We start from the raw sequence: 18,231 nt of genomic DNA on the forward strand, positions 1-18,231 counted from the left end.
AAGTCCCCCCCCCCTTTTTTTTCTTCTATTGGCCTGAAGCGAGAGTTCCACCTCATGGCGAATTCCTAGTGTGAAGAAAAACAGCAAGAAACCATAACCTGCCATGGGCTTCCTCCAAGAGTGGAAATGAGGTGGAACAAAGGTGGAAACATCAGGGTTACATTTGTTCCCATTTTTCTAATCATTTCATTCACGTATACTTACTATTTCATTTTCTTTAAAGTTTTATTTTGTTTTCATCTTACTCGTATATTTTAAAGTGACTAACCTGGTTATTCATGCTAGCCAACAAATGATTTTGCCTCTGCTTTATATGTTGGTTGAATAAATGATTTTCATATGTGATTGAAAATCAATGTGCATTAAAAAAACATTATCAACGAAGCACTATTGACAATAGGTAAGATATAGAATCTACCTAAGTGCCTATAAGTTAACGATTGGATAAAGGAAACTGTGACATGTACAAACAATGAAATATTATTTAACTATAAAATAGAATGAAATCCAGGCATTTGGGAGAATATGGACAAACCTAGAAAAAATAATGCTAGGTAAAACAAATCAGGCACTGAAAAACACCCTATGTTTTCACGTAATGTGAAAGTTAAATATTCAATTACATGGAAATGGAGAATATAGAGTCAGATGGTGGTGCACTGGTTAGGTGGCTGGACCCCATATGGCCAATTACACAGCTTGAGTCCCAGATGTAGTTCCTTAAAAAAACATGGCAGGCGTATGTGCCTGCATGCCCAAGATTCCAAAAGGAAGGAGTGATGGAGGAGCAAGGATTATGGTATGTTATCCTCCCTGGGGGTGCTTTCTCACTTTCCCTATCTCTCCCTCTCTCTGTCTCTTTCCAGCGAGCACGTGCACCCTCTAGCAAATTTATAAAAAGAAGAAAACATTGAGACTGTAATGGTTGGAAAGAGAAGGGTATTAACATCATTAATAGATACAAGAGTGCAGGTAAATAAGTGGAATGAGTTCCAGAGTACCATAGCACAGTGGAGTAACAGTAGATGGTGACAATTCAACAGATAACACAAAATGCAAGAGTGATTTTGAATGTGTACAACACAACAATAATAAATGCTTGAGATTATGGATATGTTTATCACCTTGATTTGATCAATAAACAATGGATAAATGTTTTGTCAAAACCTCATTGTACCCCATAAAGTATATAACTATTACATGTAAATTAGAACTTAAAATAATAAAAATAATTTTTTTAAATGTAAAGCAAAATTTCTAAGATTTATACAATTTTTAAAAATAAGTTTGGCAAATACTTCTTTTTTTCTATTTAATTATAGAGATTTTGAGTTGCAAGGGAGTTTAGGGATCAACTATTCTAGAAACTTCATTTTTTTCTTATTTGGCATGGAAGGAAATTATTGGCATGGAAGATTCTGGAAAAACATCAGCTTGGTTTGCATCAGAAAAGTAGTTCATGGTAGGACTGAGCTGAATAATAGGTTTCCCAATTTTATCATTCAAGGCTTTTACCACAACATTTGGAGATATTTACTACTTTTTGTTTTGGTCCTTGTTGGTGTTCTTGTTAACTGGAAGAAATGAAGGGTACAGATGACTCTACTTTGATATGTAGAACCAGTCTGAGGCCAAGTAGTTGCCTTTACTGTTATTCAAATAATTCTGGCCATGTTTTCCCAGGCTAGAAAGATATTGTATAAAGAGTTGAGCAACTTCCTTGCTGACAGTTTCATCTAACAACAACAAAAACAAACAAACAAAAATGCTGGCTCAAGCCAATCATAAAGGCTTGGTTCTTAACATGAGGGACAGCCCTGAATCTAGCAGGAGCTTGACGTGTGAAAGGGTCCAGTTGGCTCGAGTTTATGGATTTTATGCTAGATAACCCGAATCACCAGAAACACTCTTTTAAAGGTTTAGAAGATAATGAAAAAGTCATAATTCTGTTACACTGAAAAACTCTCTGCTAATTTTCTCCTTGGTGATGCTCTGGCAGACAGGCTCAGCACTCCCGCAGTGTAGGGACTCAGAAGTGGCAGAGCTTGGCAGCCATGTTGTGGTTACCAGATGAGGTTGTGCTGTCAGCAGGAGAAGGCGGGGCCTGCTGGGTGTTGCTGCACACAGCTGAAGCAACAGGGATGCCAACGGGATTGGCTCAAATTCAACAGAAAGGAGAAGTGAAAGAAAGCGGCTGGTGAGCTGTAAAGGTCGACTGTGTGTGTGTGAAATCTCCAGGGTCTCAGAAATCTGGTGGCCGTAGAGATGGAATGACTAGGAGGTAGAAATGAGGTGGAAATGACCTGAGCCTATGGCTCTGCTCTATCCGGTGAGGAAGGTTTCATGGAAATAATTTTACATATAGCCAGTGTTCATCCTTTTTTGTTGTTGTTGTTTTGTTTTGTTTTCATTGTCAAAAGACATGAACACTGCCAGAGATAGAAAGAGGAAGAGGGAGAAAGCCGTCTCCACCGGAGCACAGTCCATTGAAATCCCTTTTCCTTCAGTTTCTCACCCTGTAGGAATTTGGGGGCAAGCATGTACATGTACCCGCTGTCTTGTCTTGTCTTGTCTTATCTTGTCTTATCTTGTCTTGTCTTTTCTTTTCTTTTCTTTTCTTTTCTTTTCTTTTCTTTTCTTTTTTCTTCCTTTCCTTTCCTTTCCTTTCCTTTCCTTTCCTTTCCTTTCCTTTCCTTTCCTTTCCTTTCCTTTCCTTTCCTTTCCTTTCCTTTCCTTTCCTTTCCTTTCCTTTCCTTTCCTTTCCTTTCCTTTCCTTTCCTTTCCTTTCCTTTCCTTTCCTTTCCTTTCCTTTCCTTCTTTTTAAAAGAGGTTTTAGGGTGTGTGTGCTTTTAGGGGCAGGAGACAAAGACAGTGAGAGGGAAAGTGAGAAATCACCTCCCAAGGGGACAGCTATGCTGCGATCCCTTCTCCTCCATTCTTCTCCTGGGATCCTGGGCATGCAGGCACGCTTGCCTGGCATGATGCTCAAACCCCAGTCAGCCATGTGGGAGTCCAGCAATGCAACCATTTCGCTATCTGCTGGCTCCATCCCACTGCATTTCTTAAGCCCCCAGAGCTACAATTTGAACCAGGGATCTGACTCCCTTCACCACTAGGCTCTGGGCCAGTCCTGTTCATTTTATTTTGTAGTAGCCAAATACCATAAATGAGGTACATAAACTTGCTTTCTCTTATTATTAACTTAATTACAGCAAACATCGGAAGCCGTTACTTTTACTTAATAAGAATCATAAATTAATGAAACAGAGGAGATAAATATGTTGCTTGTACTTTGAGCTTATCAAGTCTTTGAAAGTAACAAATTTGCTGAAGTAGAATCCCTTTATAAAGACATCATATCCTAATTCTTTTTTATCAGTCTCCAAAACATTGAAGCTAAAACAATTTAAACTTTCCCCTGTATCCATATGTACAGTGATTACTGCAAAAAATATTTTAATGAAGGATGTGGTATGGAAACATGAAATGAAATAAAACAGTAAGAAGGGTAAAGCGGTATGTTTGGAGATTTAAAAAGAAAATAGTGAATGTGATGTAAGAAGGGCAAACCATTGGTCAGCTGTGGTGGTAGTGGGATGATGTAATGATCTGTGATGCTGAAATCACATTGGAAAATCCCGGGTTTGTGTCCTAAGGTATTCCTGTAGATGTGGGGCATGTGTGTTCATAAACCTGGTTGGCTGAAGTCAAAGGTAGATTGTGCCATGAAGACTCTACTGGAGGTGTTCTTTGTCTCTCTCTCAGGAGGAATACATAAACTTAAAAAAAATACCCAGAAGGCAAACTTATGGCTTAACCATCATGCTCTCTACATTGGTCATCTAATGCTGTGTAACAAATACCCCAGATATGAGCAGCTTAAAGAAACAAGCATTTCTTACCTCATGATTTCTGTGGGCCTGATGTGGCTTGGCAGGGTTCTTCTGAGTTCAGGCTTCTCCTAAGGCTTTAGTCATGTCAAGGAGAGTTGAGGTGGATCCACTTATAAGCTCACTCACATGGCTGCTCAATCCCTTGCTACATGGCCTCTCCATCAGACTGCCTCTTGACTCAGCAGCCAGCATCTCCACAGGGAGTGTGCAGAAGTGAGCAGATGAGAACCACTGAGACAGAAATGATATGTTTTGTAACCTAATCTTAGAAGTGATCTCATGGCTTCCGGTGCATTCTGTTCATTAGAATTAAGTTGTACTATCTAGCTCACACTCAGGGGGAGGGGTTACACAAGAGCATAAATGTCAGGTGATGAGGACGATGGGGTTGCCAACCCAACCTCCAAGATGGGGAAAGCACTGAATTAAGGGTTAAATACTATATTTTTGGGACTTTGGGCAGTTTGAGATTTGGGTGCCTTGGATGATCCTTTCCTCTGACATTCTCACTCTCTTTCATTGTAAGCTCATCCAGATATCCTGAAACTCTTAGTCTTTAATTCCATCATCTTCCATCTGAGCAATGACAATGGCCTCCTCAGTGGCATATGAGCACTCAACTAGCAAACCCTTGCATTCATCATTCATGCTGTACCCAGTGTGTTTTGGAGACATAAATCAGATCATCCATTACCATCCAACAAATGCTCTTACTCTTTAAGATCCTTCAGTAAATTCTTATTGCTCTTAGGACATTGGACCAAAATGTTTTAATATGACTCACATTCCTCTATCACCTTGCCAAGGGCCACCAACTCAGCTTCAGGTAACAAAGATCTGCTCTATTCAGTCATGGTCTCTGTCTCTCCCCTGAACTTCCTTGTTTTCCCCCAGTTTTGGGTTTCTGCCCTTGTTTTTTCTCTCTGCCTGGGATGCCATCTCCCTCTTCTGACATATACCCTCATTTCTTCACCACTTATTTTTTACATGTATTAGTGGAAATTTTTCTACTAGAGCAGTACTTGCTTTGGAAATATCTAACTCAAATTTCATCACAAATTGAAGCTCATAAAAGGCCATGAACTTTGAATGACCTTGACCTTGGTACACTAAACCTTTACTGTACCTAACCGAGGACTCTTCATTGACCAATCAACTATGAGATTTGTTTTACCCATGCACAGATCTCAACCACCTAATCCAGGGAACTAGCTTTCAATCCTTATTTACAAAATTAACAAGAATATCCCTATCTAGAGCTTAAAAATCTGTAACTTCTCCCTGTGTGTAAACAACTCAATGGCTTTCCTCCCTGGTATGTGTTTCCTTGCTTTGTAAGTTAATACGATTCAACTTTGGTCCTTTTTAATTTTCTTTTCTTTTCTTAATGTTCTGGTGGTCTTCCTTTTGCTCCATGGCCTTTTACTTTAGAGCGCTGTCATTATAACTGTGTGATTGATACTTTCCTCTGCCTCTGGACTTCAAGTTCCCAGGAAGCAATGACTGCATCTATACTTACCATGGTGTATCCACCAGCAATTGGCCCAGTGCCAGCAATGGGTGCCCAACACTTATCTGTGGAGTGAACAAGTAAATAATTTTTAATCTTATGACCTTATATTCAAAACCAAGAAAATCCATATTAAAAACAACTTTCTGTCTTTTCCAGGAGTTAAGGTTTTAAATCTTTAGACAACAGCTGCCATCGTTGGCTGAACAAAGACAAATCCATCTTAATTGCTATGTTAGTTTGTGTTTACTAAGTTCGAAAGGCATTTAATGATTTGGAGAAAGGTAATCTCCCCTCCCCTTCCTTCTGACATTACCAATAATATGCCTGGGCAGCTGTGCAACACTGTCAGTGTGTACAGAAATTCCTTTCTGAAAAGCACAGGTGATCATGTTACACCCTGAAGCCTGAGATCTGATTACTCTTATAGTAGCTTGAAAAGTTACCAATGTCATTAGTAGTCATTAAATTACTCTGCTTGGCTTTCTAAAAGGAGCTCTGGAATTTGACTTACTGATCTCTCCTGGCTGTAAATTCCATAATTTGACCATGCATTTTCATGGGCCAGCCTACTCCTTGACAGATTCTATGTGTTCTTGCTCTAAAAATGACTCTCAGTAATGAAAGAAGAACCTGAACCTAAGAATTTTAATAGAAGTTTATGGAAATCCAAGTTTTGGAATTAAGTGTGTGTGAGTATTGGCATGCTCAAATTGTCTTCTCCAACCCATCCACCACCCACTTCTATTTTGCTGTGTTCTAGCAATTTAATTCTGCATCTAATTTTAATCTGTAAACCGTATCCCTTCCTGCACTTGTAAAGCATGTGTTAGCACTTAACCAGCAAAAAAGGGGTTGCCTAAGGTAAAAGGATTGATAGCACAGACCAGACATCTTAAAAAATGGCTTTGTGTGATTTGGCGCCACTAGCTAAGGCTTATGTATGTAAGGCCAAGTTGTCTGTTTAGGGGTTAGAAAATCTCAGCAAAAACAGTGAAATCTTTTATCCCTGTTACCTCGTGTTGATTCAGGAAAATTTGCATGGCAAGGAGCTGTTTAAGGAACTCTGAAGGTACTCACAATGTGTTTTCTTAGACAACAAGAATGAGTGAAATTGTCTAAAAAGCATGGAGGAATGATTTGGAAAATGTAATTAAGAGCTGTTAAAATTGTTTTGGATTATGACATCAAGTAAGGTAAAAGAGAGTTTTTGTAAAACAAATTTGACTGGTACATAAATGCTATTCCTTTGTTATAGCTATAATTTACAGTCTTAAAATATTAAGAAATCAGTTTATATCTAGAAGTCATTCTTAAGGTCAAAGGAAAATTTAGATTTTAAAGTCAGCACTTAGGATATAAATTATGTACAGCTAAAATAATCTTCAGAAATTATTAGAACAACTGTAATCTTCAAATCATTCATTTCACTCATGCCCAGCAGTAGGAGAAAAATTTAAGTAATTCCCCAAACCTTTCTATACTTAGTTTTTTCTTATTTACATCATTTTAATTGTATTTCTTGTTTAATGTAAATGATGCAACTCATCAACAGTGAAAATCTGAGGATAAATACTGCATTTCATTGACTCTACGATGCGTCTTTTTTCTTTCTTTCAAAGAATTATTTTATTTAACTTTATTTACTTATTTATTTTAATTTGACCAGATTGAGACAGAGCAAGAGAGAGAGAGAGAGGGAAAGTGAGAAAGCAAGCCACCAGGTCTGGAACTTGAACCATGCTTGACCATGTAAGAGTCCAACACCCTTAACCACCCACCACCTGCTGGCCCCAATGTGTCTTTTTTATACTTTAACATCTTAGAAACTGATACATGTCTTATAAATAATGACATTTAAAAATTGTTATGGTTAGACTTCCTTCCTTCTTGCTTGCTGTTCTTCCTTTCTTTTCTTACTACCTAATATAATGATGGTTTTTCTTGCTGTAAATGGTTTCTTGGATTTGGGAAAATACAGTAGTTAAATTCACAGATGGTAAATATATAAGTAAATGCTAGGACTCTGAAAACTGGGAGTAAGAGCCGCTGTTGTATATCAGTGCTCTGAGACACCCGCAACTCCACTTTACTCCTAGCTTCTCCCCCAAAGCCTAAATTACAGGAGGCAGCCACTGCGGTACTACTTGTGAGATCTCGATGCATTCACTCTATTATTTATTGGGCTCCTATCATATGTTGGCCATTGGTCTTAGTGCCAGGTTTACAGCAGCAAGTAAAACAAATAGTCTCTGATTTGTGGAGATTATTTTCTCTGATGAACAAGAAAAACCAGGTCTTGAATCACTTAAATTCTAGTGTCATCCTTTTAATATGAAGTCAGGAAATACAAACCTTGTTCTTGGGTCTCATGTCTTTATGTGTTATATATTCCAGTGAAAGGAAATTTTAGCTGAGCTATTGTTTTAAAGAACTGTACTGTTCTTTCTTAGAAATAGTCGTTCACTAGAGGATGGATTCTTGAAAAAAAATTTTTGATTATTATTTTATTCCATTTGTTATTATTATTTTTTAATTTGATTACACACACGCACAGCGAGAGAGAGAGAGAGAGAGAAATCAAACCACCAAGACTGGGACTCAAACTGTGGTTGGTCATATGGGAACCCAGTGCCTTTAACCACCATGCCACCTGCTGGCCCAGATTCTCGAAATTTGAATGTAAACTAAATGTAAAGTTTCAAGCCGTCCTTCTACCAGTTCTGTGACAACAGAAATAATATCACTGTCCTGTCCTCATCTTTATGTATTTTTTTCTCCAATGGTTCTTGTTAGGATTAAAGAAGACAATGGACCTGGATCATTGTGTAAAGTAAGTGATAAATCTATTTAACTTTATTTCTTTTTGCAAGTTGATCAAAGTTAATCATAACTTGTACTATGATTTATTTTTTCTTAACTAAGATCTAGAGTTTTTTATGACAGTGAAGAGGTATGTGTTGTCTGCTTAAAACAAAACAAAACAAAACAAAGAAGCAAAGCAGGAGAAAACTTTAAAATATAAATTTTTAAAAAAGAAAATATATTAACAAATCAAAGAAAGTTTTTAAAAGATTTATTTTAATTTTATTTTATTACTATTATTATTACTTTTAAATTTGCTACAGGATATGTGCACTTGAGAGAGAGAGAGTGAGAAATCAAACCACCAGGTCTGGGACCCAAACCCAGGTCAACCATGTCCGAGTCCAAGGCCTTCACCACCATGCCACCTGCTGGCTCCTCAAAGGAAATTCTTAACTAAACAATTCTGATAATGACTAGTCTTGAGAGAAACATCCTAAGTAAAAACTGGATCATTTCTTTTTCCAACCTATCTAGAGAAAGATTATTGATAAAATGCATACACTTATAACATAATAGTTCATTTGAATATATGAAATATATGTTAATTTCTTATATGTCTTCTTTATGATATCTTGATGCTACCAATTGGGCAAGGACTGTTATGCACAAACAAGGAGTTTTCAAAAAGTTCATGAAAAGTGCATATTATGACAAATCTATGCATGGATTTCAAATTTTTTTGAACCAAAATAAACTTGTCCTTCAATTTTATTTTTTCACAAACTTTCTGAAATCCCTTTATACTTCTTAAGAGCATATCTTAGCATCTGAGTTGTGCCCTTATTCTTCCTATCTCCCATTCAAAAACTGGTTTGTAATGGATAAAGTTTAAAACAATAGTCATATTATCAATTTTATGAAATAGTAACATACATATTTTAAGGAAAATGAAGGACAACATTCAAAGTCAAACGAGCAGTTAATAAAATTGTAATGGTTTCTTATGTTGTAAATTCAAGCTATGTACTTGAAAAATACATTATTAAAGGATTTTCATGAGTAAGCTTTATATTATTTAATATAAAGCACTCTTAAACTCCTTCAAAACAAACATAAATAAGGATACATAATTAAAAGTTCAAAATAGCTCTTTCTTCTATTATATTTAATGTATGTTAAGGTTAAGGGCATTAATTTATCTTCAGGTTTAGGACTAGAATAAAGCTAAACAAAGCACCTTTAACAACATTTTTGCCAGAGGGCACACACACTGGCCAGAGAGAGAGAATGTGAGAAAGCATCCCCATGGGGAATGTTCACTTCACAATCCATCGTCCTCCAGTTCTCCCACGTTTCAGGATTTGAGCATGTATGCACATACATGCACCCAACAGGTTTCTTAAGCCACTGGCTTATAAGACTCAAACCATGTGGTTGGTATGTGGGCTATAGCTGTCTTAATCACCAGGCCACTGGCTGGCCAAAATAAAGCACTTTAACAAAGCATCTCATGCTCTGTGTGTGTGTGTGTGTGTGTGTGTGTGTGTGTGCATGTGTGTTTTAAATCAGGATATATGCTTCTTTTATAATATTTAATACTTTTAAATAGTGTTATCAATGCCATATTACTAGGGTATATTGAAGTGCTACCAGTCTGGAGCTCTTATTCTGATAAACAGAAGAATTTGGGACTTAAGAATAAAGATATTTTTAAACAAAAGTCTAATATTAGCTTGCCATTATCTTTTTTTTTTTTTTTGAGAGGTTTTTGCTATAAGGCGCGTGTGCTCGCCAGACAGACAGAGAGAGACAGAGAGACAGAAAGCGAGAAATCACCCCCCATGGGGGACAGCCATGCTGTACTCCCTTCTCCTCCATTCTCCTCTTGGGATCTTGGGCACGCATGCACATGCACCTGGCGTGAGTTTAAGCCTCCAGGTTCGGGACTCGAACTGCAGTCGACTACATGGGAGTCCAGCGACATAGCTATTACGCTAACTGCTGGTCCCATCTTGCCATTATCTTTTTAAAAAGTAACTTTTAGCTTAAAAATAAAGAAAACATAATAAATTTGAGGAAAAAAATGATCAAAATTTTAGCACTAAGAGTTGAAGAACATTAATGTATATTAGCTTGCCATTATCTTTTTTTTTTTTTTGAGAGGTTTTTGCTATAAGGCGCGTGTGCTCGCCAGACAGACAGAGAGAGACAGAGAGACAGAAAGCGAGAAATCACCCCCCATGGGGGACAGCCATGCTGTACTCCCTTCTCCTCCATTCTCCTCTTGGGATCTTGGGCACGCATGCACATGCACCTGGCGTGAGTTTAAGCCTCCAGGTTCGGGACTCGAACTGCAGTCGACTACATGGGAGTCCAGCGACATAGCTATTACGCTAACTGCTGGTCCCATCTTGCCATTATCTTTTTAAAAAGTAACTTTTAGCTTAAAAATAAAGAAAACATAATAAATTTGAGGAAAAAAATGATCAAAATTTTAGCACTAAGAGTTGAAGAACATTAATGTCTTATATGCAGGGATTCCATCATACATAGGGATAGAGTTACCACTACCACTACTACTAAATATTTACTAGTGTCAGGCACTATGCTGAAGTCATTACATGAACTATTCCATTTATCTTTAAACATTATCAGGCAGAGGACACGGTTGACCCTGTGTCTCATGGTTGCACATATGGAACCCACAGATAGGGAGAGCCCCAGTACTCTGCCATTTTATATATGGGACTTGTGAATCTGTGGAGTTCAATATCTGTGAGAGGTCTGGGAACCAATCTCTTATAGAAACCAAAGGAGAAATGTATTATAGCAATTATATAGTGGGGAAAAAAATGAAACTTAGGAAAATTAATTTCTCCATGGTTTCTCTTCTAGTAAGCTGAGAAAACCATTGGTCTGAATTCTGAAAATTCTGTACATAATTATGAGCAGGCTCTCCTTTCACTAAAACATTGTTGGGGCCCAGTTATGATGTCATGGCAGTAGTGTCATGCTCTGCAATGCTAGAAGTTGTATGGAAGATTGGTGTTTGGTTCCTGGGTCCACCTGTGTAGGCTGGGTACAATACTCATCATTCTGACTGTCTGGGAAGGCTGAGAGAAGGATCATATTGTGAAACTGTGTTGACAGTGGTTGTTTCTTTTGAGAGAGAGTTAAGGAAAAAAAATAAAGAGAAAGAAAAAAACCTTAAAGAACTTAAGGGTTTATTATTTTCTCTGCAATTATATATCATACTCATTGTTCCAGTCCCAGTTTTTAGACATGTAGTTTGCTTCTATTATTATGTTTTTAAATTAATGCTGCACTGAACATCTCTATACATTAAAAAAAATCACATGGCTTAATTTCAAAATATATTATAAAACTATTTTAATCAAAATGGCATGGTACTAACAAAGAAACAGAAACAGAAACCAAATGAAGCAGAATAGAAAGCTTAGGAATAATGCAAGTATTTATGGCCAATTGATTCTTGATAAATAAATCAAGAACACAATTAAGATAGGACAATCTCATCAATACATGGTGCTGGGAAAATGGAATACCCAGAGGCAAATGAATGAAATTGTACCCCTACCTCAAACCATATACAAAACTCAACTCAAAATTGATAAAAATCTTAAATATGAGACACAAAACTATAAAACTATAAAGAAAACGTTGTAAAAAAACTCCATGACATTGGTCTGGGCAATGACTTCTTTAATGGGACTCCAAAAGCACAGGCAACAACAACAACAAAACTAGACAAATGGATTTCATCAAACTAAGAATTTTCTGTACAGCAAAGAAAGCACTTTACAGAGTGAAGATACAACTCATGGAATGGGAGAAAATATTTTCTAATCATAATCTAATAAGAGACTAATATCCAAATATAAATAACTCAAACAACTCAATAGCAAGAAAACAAAGAACATGATTTAAAAATAGGTAAAGAATCTGAACAGTTTTCAAAAGAAGACCTCTTAATTGAGGCCAGCAGATATATTAAAAAACACTCAAACTCTAATCATCAGAGAAATGCAAATTAAAATCACAATGAGATATCAGCTCAGACCTGTTGGTTGGGAGATAACAGCTCATATCTGTTGCTTGACTAGTATCAGAAATACTAATAATAGCAAGTATTGGAGAGTATGTGGAGAAAAGTAAACCCTGTATAGTAGGTGTTAACATAAATTAGTACAGCCATTTTGAAAAAAAAGATGGAAGTTCCTAAAAGAACTTAAACATAAAATCATTATGTGATCCTGCAACCCCATTTCTGGGTATATATCCAGAGACAAGGAAATCAATAAGTCAAAGAGAAATCTGCACTCCCAAGTTTATTTCAGCATTGTTTACAACAGCTAAGATATGGAGACAACCTAAATTCTAGCAATGGATGAATGGATAAAGAAAATGTGATATAGTTCACAATAGAATATTATTTGACTTAAAAAAAAAAAGAAATGTCATTTGTGTGACTGGAGGACATTATGGTTGGAATTGGAGGACATTATGCTAAATGAAATAAGTCAGGCACAGAAAGACCAACACTGCATGATCTCACTTATAAAATCTAAGAAAGTTGAAATAATAGAAATTGAAAGTATATAGGTTGTTACTAGAGACTGAGGGCTGGGGGATTAGACAGAAGGGACATGAGAAAGGGAGATGTTGATTGGAGGGTAAAAAGTTTCAGTTAGACTGAAGGAATAAATTTTAGCAATCTAGTGCACTGCATGGTAACCAGAGTTAATAATAATATATTCCAAGATTACTAAGTCCTTACCACAAAAAAGTTAAGCTGGTGAGATTATAGATATGTTAATTAGCTTGATATAAACTTTCTACAATGTATACATAGATCACGACTTCATTTATATCCCATAAATATAAACAATTATTATTGGTCAATTAAAAATAAATAAGAATCTTAGACTTACTGATACAAATTTTGCAAACCTTTTAAATATAAATTTTATAAGCTTTTTTGAATTCTTAATAAATAGCACCAAATTGTTTCCATAGAATTTCCATCAGTTCATACTCTCCCAAATACTGGTAGTTCTGAAGACAAAAGAACAGACACCAGTCTTATCTAACTTAGGAAGAAGGGTATATTTCAAGGCATTAACAGTCTTACAGTCATCCAAACAGACACTAAAAAGCAGAACAAAGCAAGGTGGGGAAATCAGTTCTGGATCTGACACTTTTTAATGGTCACATTGCAATCCCCTTTCTTCTATCATTCTCTTGGCATCCTAGACACCTGACATGTCTCTCCTAGCCACCAAGTCTGACAATTGAACCACGTAGTTGACCACGTTGGATACAGCCACACCAACCACTATACCAATGGCTAACCCACCACCTACTTCTACTTACTGACATATAAACTAAGTAAAATGTTAGTTTACCCTGAATCTTTACCACCTTATACATCTTGTTCTTACTTACAACCTCCTGAATAATTTGTTGTATTTTATAGAGTTAAAATATAAACATTTCAGCAAAGTCTATGGATTGGTTTGTGGGAGAGATGTGTACCTTTGGCCTAGTCAGTCATAGCTGAGAAGGTGTGCATTCACAGTTCAAAAAAGAAAGATCAAGCCTAGAAGTGCGTGTCAGAAAAAAAACAAACACATAGATAATTGTATCTAGTGTAGTATAAAAACATTCATGTCAGCATTACTGTCATTTTCTTCATCAGTTAGCTTTACTAAAGATAAATTATATATCATTTTAAAATTTGAATTTTCAGGACTGAAGCAGAATTTTATCCCATATATGTGTCACTTGGTTTCATTTTTTCTGTATTCTTTCATATTTATTGTCCATTTATCTCCTGAGTCAATTTTTTCCTCATTGCTTTTTCTATGTTAAAAGTACTCTACATTTTTATATATTAAGTGGATTAATCATTTGTCTTATTTATTCTTATTCGTTTTCATTTTGCCATCTGCCTTGTCATTATATGGTTTTTTTTGTTTTTTTTTTTTTTTGATGTGCTACAGTTTGAAATGTAATATGGTCAAATCCTCCAATTATTCTTTTGTTTTCATTTTCCTTTTAGCTTTGATTGCGTTAATATTTAAAAAGTTCCTTCACCATTTCAAGGTTAGTAAGTCCTCAACTACATTTATTTTAGAAGAAATTTTTAAATTATATGTAATTCCTTAATTTACTGAGACAAATCCTGAAAGATTATGTCAAGTTTCAGATAAGATTTTGGTTGTTTTCTCATTGAACTCATGTTCACATTCTCCCCTAGAACAATACATCTAGTAAACACATGAGAACATTTTATTCAGGATACCTGAAAGGGTTTCACAACATGACTAAGTTGTTAAAAAGACTTAAAAATACTGTGGAGAAAAACATTGAATAAATGTTGATATTAGATAGGCAGATAATTAAGGATTAGAATAGTTGACATAAGTACTCAATTCTGAACAAAGGTAATAAAAGTACATAGAAAAATTGGAATCTTAGCAGGATAACAAGTGGATATCCTTAGAATTTGTGATTCTATGAGCAGGGAAGGGCCATAATCAAGAGGTAGGCGCATGAGATGACTTTCAGATTTATAGCTTTGGTTGCTAAGTCAAACAAGGATTGTATCCTTTGGACAAAGTGATGATGAGTTAGATGTGGTCATGGATGGACTTGGGTGTTTGGGAAGAGCAGAAGACAGATATGTAGGTTTGGGACATGTAGCCTGGAGATAAAGACTTACCAGCAACATCGAAGGAGATGTAAGAATCATATATGAGCCCGAGATTCCTTCAAAGATTTGAGGTGTAGGAGGAAAAGAAAGCCAAAAGGCTAAAGATAGTCTTTTGGGGATACTGGCATTAGGAGTTTAAGGAGATTAAGAAGATCTCCTTTTAAAATAAATCACTGTTATAAAGACAAATCCAAATGACAGTAGGGTCGTTCAAGTCAGTGGACTGGAGTTCAGGACGACGTGGTCAGCGGTGGCATTCATCACAGGAGTTCAAGTGGGGTAACTGGAAGAAAAGTGTGATTTGATTTGGCAAGATGGAGCTCACTGGTGATCTGGTCAAGAACACCTTCAGTAAAATGATGTAGTGCGCAGGTGGGAGAGAGGAGTGGTGAAAGTGTTGACAGTGGGATGTTGGAGAGGAGAGGATGAAAAAGAGGCTACCCTGAGGCTGACTACCAAGGAGTGTGTGGAAGACATGCTGGGCTGTAGTTCAGGGACAAGGCATTGGAGGCTCATGAGTATGTATTAATACTGATATGTAACCCAATTATTGTGTGATTTTTTTTTTCAGCAACATTGAAGCTGAAAGGAGAGTTGCCTTGGGAATAAGAGAATGAAAAACCAGAATGGTAGAAAGTGATAGGCAGAAGTAGGATATTAAAGTTTAGATGTTGGATATGGCAAATATTCTAGAGTTATGAAAAGATCTAGAGGGGGTACCAGGAATGGGTGTCTGCAATGGGAACTGAAGGTGAATGAGATAGAAAAGGTCAAAAAACAGAAAAGTTAATGAATCTGATGGCTTTTAAAAAATAAATATTGAAGCCTTCTAGGTATTCCAAACATAGGCACTCTAGAAGCATTTTATCTCTAGAAATGCAAATATAACTCTTGTTAGCATGACAAATGGTAAACTTAAGATCCTGTGATCAAACTCAAGGACATATATTGTATATAAAAATACAGATCAAGCTAGTTAAGAAAAACTATGATGTACAGAGCCTTTTACTTGAAAAGTCAGATGAGGGACCAGTAGATGGCATGGAGGTTGAGATGGCTGGATACCACATAGCCGACTACACAGTCCAAGTGCCAGACCCAGCAGCTTGAAAATCACACTAAGTGCATGTGTGTGTGTGTGTGTGTGTGTGTGTGTGTGTGTCTCAAATCCTGAGGGACTGAGGAGGAGGGATTGTGGATGGCTCTACCCCCGGAGGGTGATTTCTCATTTTCTCTGTGTGTGTGTGTGTGTGTGTGTGTGTGTGTGTGTATGTGTGTATGTGTGTGTGTGTGTCTGGTGAGTGAATGTACCTAAAACTTAAAAAAAAAAAAAAAAAAAAAAAAAAAAAAAAAAAAAAAAAAAAACCAGAAAAGAAAAAATCAAACGAGGAACTATGAGGCAACTAGTGGGCCCTGGGAACAAATATTAACAGTGGTACAATGGTAACAATGGGGATCCGTTTCCTGGAAGTAGAAACACAAAGAAAGTGGGTAAGATTTTACCTTTATGTTGAAATTTAACTAGGGAAATCAATCTACCATATGACTTTCATAGTGTTCTCAGAGTTACATAGATCCTTGAATACATTTTCTTCTTTCTTCAGCAAGTTTCTTAAGAGAACGAACTATTTAATTGAATTCTCACCCAGAGAAGCAGAAAGACAAAACTGCCTTGTGTTTCTCTCCCAATTTGACCAGGAAATCTAACAAAATATACAGAGAACAAATGTATTCATGTGTCATAGCTGCAGACATGGGTGCCAATGGCAGGGGCTGTTGTGCCACGCTGCGTCTTCTTTTCACCCACCCCGCATCAGTAAGAACATGCATTCACCTAAATACTAGGCCACAGATTCCACAAATAAAAGTTTACCTTTTATAAAAAGTAGAAATAAAAGATTATTCTCATTTAAACTAGAGCTTTTTCACTGAAACCTGATCATACGTTACCAGTTGAAGAAATAAACCTGAGGACAGACTGAAAAAGTTCAAGAACATTACTAATTTCAATGCATTTTCAAAGATGGGGTATCTGTTGATGTGACAGCAAAAAGTGGGGCCACAGTTGCATTCATTGTTCAGTGAGCTTGTCCACACAGTTCAACCCACCGACAGCAATGAATGTTGATTGTGACCTTTTTAAAAATAATCTCTGGAGAGGGAAGAGAAAGTCCTGGTGTGTCCTGCTTTCGTTTCCTGTCTTCGGCAGTTTTGAGAGTCATGGAGGAGATGATGGTTAGCCATAGGGTACAATCAACGGTCGATGGTTTTGATTATAATTCCAAACTCACCGACAGCGTTGAATGTTCACTGAAGCAACCTCTAAACTCAGAATTCTGCTGACTTTCCAGGTATCTGAAAGTATCTGAACAATGTGGAAGACAGAAACAACAAAATACTGTTAGTCACAACATTTCTGCACTTTAAGCCATTTCTAAAGAGTAAGAAAAACAGAGAAAGAAGCATAATTCTTCCCACTAAGAGTTTGGCAAGCATCCACATCACATTGTATGAGAGAAAAAGATCTTTTCATTGAGCTAAAAAAAAAAAGCCTATTTGGCTTAGTTCCAGAGATAGAATTATCTCACTATTAAAGACAAGGAGAATTGGTTTTTTAAAGTAGATTGAGGTATCAAATCAAAATAATATCTTGTAATTTAAATATTGCTATGCTCATAATAGATAAACATGATGTATGTAGCTTATACAAAAATTAAACAGAATTATCCTAGATGCCCTCAAATTACTGTCAATGGTATCCTTTTATATTTATATTATATACTGATACATTTATTCTAATGGGGTTTTAGTATAATTTTTTTTCTAAAAAGCATTCTCATTTAGAAAATACTGAACTAATTATGAATGAAGAAGTCAGGTCAACCTATTTTTCTTAGCTTATTGAACAAAGACAAAAACACAATCTATGCATGCTATAAAATCAGTCATTTCCAGTTATTTTAAATATTTAACCCCTAATACCTTTTTAAGGGTGGATGAATAAAAGATACTTTTCATACTCCTCTTTGCTCAGAATGTTTTGTGATTAATATTTGTTTTTAATACATTGTGAACTCAGGCCAGCCCGTATCCTGATATTGAGGCAGCTGGATCCTACGTGGCTGGGTGCACGGTTCAAGTCCTGAGAAACAGCCTGGAGTGAGTGCGTGCATGCCTAAAATTCTGAAGGGAAGGAGATGGAGAAAGAGGCATTACGGCCTGATTGTCCCCCATAGGGTGCTTTCTCACTTTCTCTTTCTTTCTTTCTTTCTGTCTCTCTCTGG

General features: G+C 36.5%; 1 long non-coding RNA gene and 2 other non-coding genes across 3 annotated transcripts in view; all 3 read right to left on the reverse strand.

Annotated features, from left to right (window-relative positions):
- Positions 1–5,595, reverse strand: part of LOC114009078 (uncharacterized) — a 52,566-nt gene extending 46,971 nt beyond the window's left edge. The window contains exons 1-2 of the long non-coding RNA XR_003550548.1: positions 5,413–5,595; positions 3,903–4,124 (exon numbers count right to left, since the gene is read on the reverse strand). This is a non-coding gene — a long non-coding RNA (uncharacterized LOC114009078). The remainder of the gene's footprint in view (positions 1–3,902; positions 4,125–5,412) is intronic.
- Positions 5,596–17,013: 11,418 nt separating this feature from the next.
- MIR181B (microRNA mir-181b) lies at positions 17,014–17,073 on the reverse strand. Its single transcript, NR_129430.1, has one exon. It is a non-coding gene; the product is annotated as a microRNA mir-181b (primary transcript).
- Positions 17,074–17,194: 121 nt separating this feature from the next.
- MIR181A-1 (microRNA mir-181a-1) lies at positions 17,195–17,255 on the reverse strand. Its single transcript, NR_129358.1, has one exon. It is a non-coding gene; the product is annotated as a microRNA mir-181a-1 (primary transcript).
- Between the last annotated feature and the right edge of the window lie 976 nt (positions 17,256–18,231).

This window comes from Tupaia chinensis, unplaced genomic scaffold, assembly GCF_000334495.1.
Source record: "Tupaia chinensis unplaced genomic scaffold, TupChi_1.0 Scaffold000453_1, whole genome shotgun sequence".
NCBI lineage: Eukaryota > Metazoa > Chordata > Mammalia > Scandentia > Tupaiidae > Tupaia > Tupaia belangeri.